Source organism: Opisthocomus hoazin, chromosome 2 (assembly GCF_030867145.1).
Source record: "Opisthocomus hoazin isolate bOpiHoa1 chromosome 2, bOpiHoa1.hap1, whole genome shotgun sequence".
Classification (NCBI taxonomy): Eukaryota; Metazoa; Chordata; class Aves; order Opisthocomiformes; family Opisthocomidae; genus Opisthocomus; species Opisthocomus hoazin.
This window is the reverse complement of record NC_134415.1, coordinates 66,807,346-66,813,751: the sequence shown is the minus strand read 5'-3', so window position 1 is coordinate 66,813,751 and position 6,406 is coordinate 66,807,346.

Sequence of the window (6,406 nt, the reverse complement as noted above, 5' to 3'; positions counted from 1 at the left end):
TTTTGCAGACAGTGAAAATAAGGACCAGAATTCAAAGCTAGTCACCCAAAGGAAGAAGGTAACTCAATAGCAATCAGGACCTCAAGGTCCTAAGCCAGTTCAAAGGCTGTCAGACAGCTGTGTCTTCTATGGCAAATGAGTGGTTCCACCAGCAAATCCGGAGTCGTTACCTGATACATAAAACATATAGATAACCAGATGTACTGGTTACATCTAATATATATATAAAACAATAGCTTAAGGTAAATTATATACCTTTAACCAGGCAGTTTCTACCCACTTGCGATTCAAGAAATAGCAAACCTTCCTTATGGGTTTTCAGCTGTAAACAACAGAAGATGTTGAGGAGAACTGGTTCTGCTAGTCACTGCATCCCATCCCACTACAAGATGTGCTCAGCATACAGCCAGCATGTGAAGGAAGGCATTTCTGTCCCTCGGGAATTAGAAGTTGCAACAGGGTTGGAAGTGATCAGGATCAGCACAGGATTGTTCATTTATTTTTGCTTGGTTGTGCTGAATGCACTGTTTCAAACAGCACCGTCTCCATCATGGCTTGTCTAATAGCACTATAAACCAAAAAAAAGTTAGCAGAAATTTCCTGACAATTGAACACAAACTGAAAATTCATGTTTAGAGGAGCAAATAATATTCGTGTCAATGATTTCACGATTCACATAAGAAAGAAATATTTTTATGTTTAGAGATAAAAATTAATTGGAGAGCAATAACATACTGAACATTGAGCAATATATTACCTTTAAACCGTTAAGAATATTCAAGCACACTAGTAGTACCATTCTTTATCACTTTCATCGCCATGTTTCTTGTAGAAAGTCAAAGCACTGAACTATGCATTGCAAAGACTTGCTAATACAGCATCAGGGTAAATGGAGGAAGAGGACTCCTTACAAATGGAAAGCCTGCGTCGGAGGAAAAGGTTCCAACAAGGCTGATGGATTCTTACTGTCTGTGTGAGGACTTTGGGATTAATCCAGTACTGGGGAGGCGAGGGGTGTCTCCCACAAGGACGTGATTTTTCTCTCTCATCATTATAAAGAGGCTGCTGGTGAAGAAGGAACATATTTGTGAAAAGATTACCAATAATTGTTCTCCCGTATTCTTTCAGTGATAAACAGCAATATACCCTAGCAGAAGTCAAATTCCTGATGCAGAACCAAATAGGAACTTGTGCACATTTGTGTTTAAGCAAGTTTTTCCTCACTGATGCAGCATTTACCTATTCCCATTGCTAACATTTGTTTGCCTTCAACTGGAAATACTTTCCTGAAAACTATAGGTTGCATATTGGGCCATAATAACATCATGGTCACACAGAGTCTGAGAAGACCTATTGAAAGCAACGGGGAAAAGGCTTTTAGAACGGTAGAGGAGCAGATCCTGAGGGCTGTAATATTTCAAAGCTGATCGTTGTTCAGCATCAACACGTAATTCTCAAATTCCATGAGGCACAGAAAGCAGTCCTTTGCCCTGTTCCAACCTGGCAAGCTTCTCAACATACCTGAAGAAATCCAGTGAAAACAGTGAACAACAAGAGAGATCCAGAAAGTATAACATAGGAAGAAAACTTGCACAGGGTAAAATAATCTAGCAGTATATAAAAAGCTAGTGGAAAGAGAAGAGATGTAATGAGATCTTCTTGTCCATCATGGATGGGAGGAAGATGTTGAGACCTTCATTTGCAGTTAAGAGAATTCAGGTTGGACACTAGGAAAAAGCATTTTAGCAGTGCAGGTAGTGATACCGGAAGAGAGTGCATGAGAGGCTGTGGACTCTCCATCCTCAGAGGTTTTTAAGGACAAATTTAATAAACATACAGGTATAATTACTTTGGCCTGAAGCAGAAGCAAAGCCTAGACAAGTTCATAAGGTTCTGCAAGCCCTATTGCTCTAGGAGTCTCTGATATTAAAATTCTACCCTAGCAAAAGAGAGCTTGCTTTGAACTGCAAACACAGAATCAAATTACAAGTACAGCCTGATTTCACACACACTAGTGTAAATCAGGAGGTACTAAGCTAAAGGCGACAGAATTATGCAGTAAAGCCCAAAAAGATGGTATTCAAGATTGTTAAAATAATGGATTTTAATGTAACACATGACAATTTCAAGATATTTTTTGCACACATAATAGTTCCTTTGTTCTGTTCTATTCTGCATTTTGTAGCAATAACAATAACATCACCCCATTAATTTGGCACCTGAGTAGTGTAGCAGGGTGGAAAAAAATATTAGCCAGGAGAACAACAAGCTGTTTTTGATTCCCCTGCACAATGTTTGAAATCCACTGATGGAAGGTTTGGAGATCAGTACATTCTGTATATAACTCCATTTAATAAACCAGTTTCTCTGACTTCTGTAGCTAACAGTTCCACACAACTTTCTGTTTTTAACTGGCTAATTTTATACATGGTAAATGTATTAATTAAAAATGGAACCAAAGGGCCTAGCTAAATCTTTGATCTTCTCTGTGCCCCAGTTTCCCCTGTCTGTAACACAGAGAACATATTTTTCTCACCCCAGACATCAGCTGGATGTTCATTACGATTTGTAGAGTGCTTTGCATATGTCCAAATTATTAAAATAGATCATAGCAGGTATTTCAACCACCATTCTAGAAATTAATTCCCGTTTATTGGACATTTGATAGAATTCAGAAAATGGCTGGGAGATCTGTTTTTTCTTCCTAGATGCACACTATCATCCAGTGTGACCACCCGTGCTGAAATCAGTTAACATGTCTCCCAGCAGCCTCAGTAGGAGTGGGATCAGCTCACTCTTTCTTACCTTGCCTTCAGGATGCCTGACTCCTACCGACAAAACCAGCACTCTCCAACAGATACCTTCACTTCTCCATTTGCATGCTTTCCTGGGGGAAATCACTTACCCATCATGTCCCAAAAAGTGGGGCTGCACTTTGTATGTCTGTACGCAGCTTTCATTGCATACAGGAGAACTTCAATGTCCCTTCTGTATAGCGTGAAGGGCAAGGTAGTCAGTACAACACTGGTTTTAAGGCAATTTACTTAGCGGCAAGGACCAGCCTACCCTTGCTGGGTAGAAATCAACTCTATTCAGAGGTAAAGGGGATGCAGTCTGCCTAGCTGCACAAATGCCACAGAGTGTCACGTATTGTAGTGGTTATATTTACAGAATCACAGAACAGTAGGGGTTGGAAGGGACCTCTGTGGGTCATCTAGTCCAACCCCCCTGCTGAAGCAGGGTCACCTACAGCAGGCTGCACAGGACCTTGTCCAGGCGGGTCTTGAATATCTCCAGAGAAGGAGACTCCACAACCTCTCTGGGCAGCCTGTTCCAGTGCTCCATCACCCTCAGAGGGAAGAAGTTCTTCCTCGTGTTCAGATGGAACTTCCTGTGCTTCAGTTTGTGCCCATTGCCCCTTGTCCTGTCATTGGGCACCACTGAAAAAAGCTTGGCCCCATCCTCCTGGCACTCTCCTTGTGTCAACTCTCTTATCCTAGGAGTAACAAGGGCAAGTTTGAGTTTAACCCACTCCTAAAGATGTTTGTTGAATGTGAGTAATCTAAGCAAGAAGACGACACTCACATGCCAGGAGATAAGAAGGGAAAGTTTATCAGGCTCAGCATAGAGACAAGGCCAAGATGCAGTGAGGCACACCTGAGGCTACAGATATCAAAAGCCCAGGTTCAAGGCATGAACGAATCACCTTAAAACATTTGACCATACACGAGTAGCCTTCATGCTGGGAAACAGGTATTTGGAAGCGTGAGGCAACGGCCACTAATTCCCCGAGGATGTCTGGAATGGTATAATCACTTTCAACTGCGAATGTCTTTGATTCAGGACAGGTTGACTTGTCACAGGTGAAGCTAGTCGTATGTCCACAGCTGAGAGAGTACCAAACAAGGACAACTTCCGCTGAACGCTACAGTAATGCTCTTGCTTGAGTACTGCAATAACTTTGCTATATCTCACATTATTTGGCAATTGTGTTCTATATTTTTACTCTAGCAAAGCTCCTTATTTTCCACTGTTTCTAAATATAAATCTGAAATAAGCAAGCATTAACTTCAGGTGATTAACTTTGAATACCAGTTTATGGTTTCCATTGTTTATTGCCACAACAGACAATTAAAGAGGCACCTCTGCTCAGCTAAAATCTAGATTTTGTGTTCACACATATCTCTAAGAGCTGCTCGACTCTAATAAGATATTTAAGCATATACTTAAATTTAAGCATGCAACTTGTCCTCTGAGGTCAGACAGAATTTTATTTAAAAATAAATCTGTGGATAACTCAGTATATAGCCTTTTTTTTCCCCCAGTATAGCTGCTATGGTAACAAACAGTAGCATAGCACTTGTAGTGAAAGGCAGTGTGTTTTGATTATTAAACGAAGATCCAAACCTTCAGAATTAAATTGTTTTACTAGCAGCTAATGTCCCTCCTGTTGGCTCAACAGACCGCAATGAGTCTATATTAGCTCTGATAAGCAGCACCAAGACAACGATTGTACAGCATGTTCTAAAAGACCGCTTAGTATTGCAGAATAAACAAGGCTTTGACTCCCTGTACAGCAGCCCACATATGACAGTATAGAACAGATATTTCATCTGCAGGGAAACTGGTTGTTGTGCAGCCCCCCGCACACACCACCCAGCCCAAAACCAGACATCGTGTGGATCGTGACCAGGATGGAAAAATACTGATGCCTGAAGTCAATGATCTTCAGACCCTATAAACAGCGGTACCAAGGAGGACCCTTTGAGGTCTTCTGATCCGCAGCGGGCTGCAGCCGGTAACTCCCTCTGAGTGGGACGCTTCTCAGAGTATCTCGAACTCTGTTGGCATCACCTGGGCTGATCTCCTTGAGACTCAACCTTCATCTGTTGAGAAATCATTCGATTTGAAGTGAGTATTTCCACTGAACTTGCAGGGAATTTTTGTGTGAGTGTGTGTGTGAATCAATTCAACACAATATTCTATTACTGTGATTGTAATAGCAAATTCTCCTTAATCATTTAGTAAATGTTAACTAGTGATTAATAACTGCTAACTTCCTGTAACTCTCTCTCTATCTCTCTCTCTTTAAACTGTGAACACACAAACATATTCCTTAGACATAAATTGCTGTGGTCTAAGGTCAGTTCCAGATCCAGCTGCACCCAGGCTTCTCTCTGAGAAGGAGTTTGGAAAGCAAGGAGGCTCAGTCCAAACCTGGTGACTCAACAGGAGGGTCTGCCTATGGACCTTACACACTTTCTTACCCTCTGCATAAATCATTTTCTATTCAAAACCCCTTTTGATTTTGTATTCCATTCTTGACAAGTAATAGAGTGAACCTTGGCAACGAATTCTGTAAGACCAAGTTTTCCAAATTTTCAGTAGAATCTTTTTTTTGCAAAACCTTTGAATAATCATTTAACCTTTGAATGATCATTTAAGAGACCTAATTGTCCATTCACGACAAACTATCTTTGCCTCAATAAGGAAATATTTTCATTCATCTCCTTGAAAATTAATATCTAATAGACTCTATTGTGCAAATGCTAATTATGATCAAAGCAGGTATAAGAAGGGATATCCAATCTATAATCATAAGTCTATAATTTTATTGTGTGTGCACAGTATGCATTCGAATTCTATCATAACTTTGCAGAGCAATGATAAAACGTCCTATCAACTTGTCCACTGAAAGCAGAGAATTATCTCCAACAAGCCAGAAGGAAAAATAGATATGTGGGAAAGAATAAATAAAAAATTTCAATGAAGACAGAATAGGAAGGGAGAAGTTACTGTTTGGCCTGAAGGTCATGGGCAGGTTTGTACAAATTTCTGAACCTGTTTTCTGTGCTGAGAAATCTCAGACCTCCTAATTTCCTGCTTTTAGGAGATGCTCTCAAGGGTTGTCCTGAACTACCTTTTGGGAATTTTAGGAGAAAAACTCCATTCCCCAACAGTGTCCCAATGAATCAGCTGAAGCACCGTTGGGATTTTGCGGCTTCCATTTATCTCCTCTGCCCTTCCAGTGATCATGCCTAGTACAAAAAGGTCAGATGTCTTTCCTTGACATCAGTCTAGGATCATTTCTACCCCACATCTTGCTGTCACCTGCCACAAAGGCGTATGGGATTGATATGCAGTCTGAATACAGGCTGCTACAAAAGACAACATCAACAGAAACACTGAAGTCCCAAGGGTGTCTAGGCATTCAGCATGCTCTGATGTTCTGCTTCAAAATTAAAGTGTAGACAACATCTCTGAAATTCAATTCAAATATATCTCTGATAGCAAGAGGCATAGACTACATCTCCAAGAGTATAGCTGAAAAAAAATGGTAGGTACTTTCTACAGCATATTCCTAAAGGAATCTGTATTTATTCTGACAGCTTTCATGTAAAAGAAC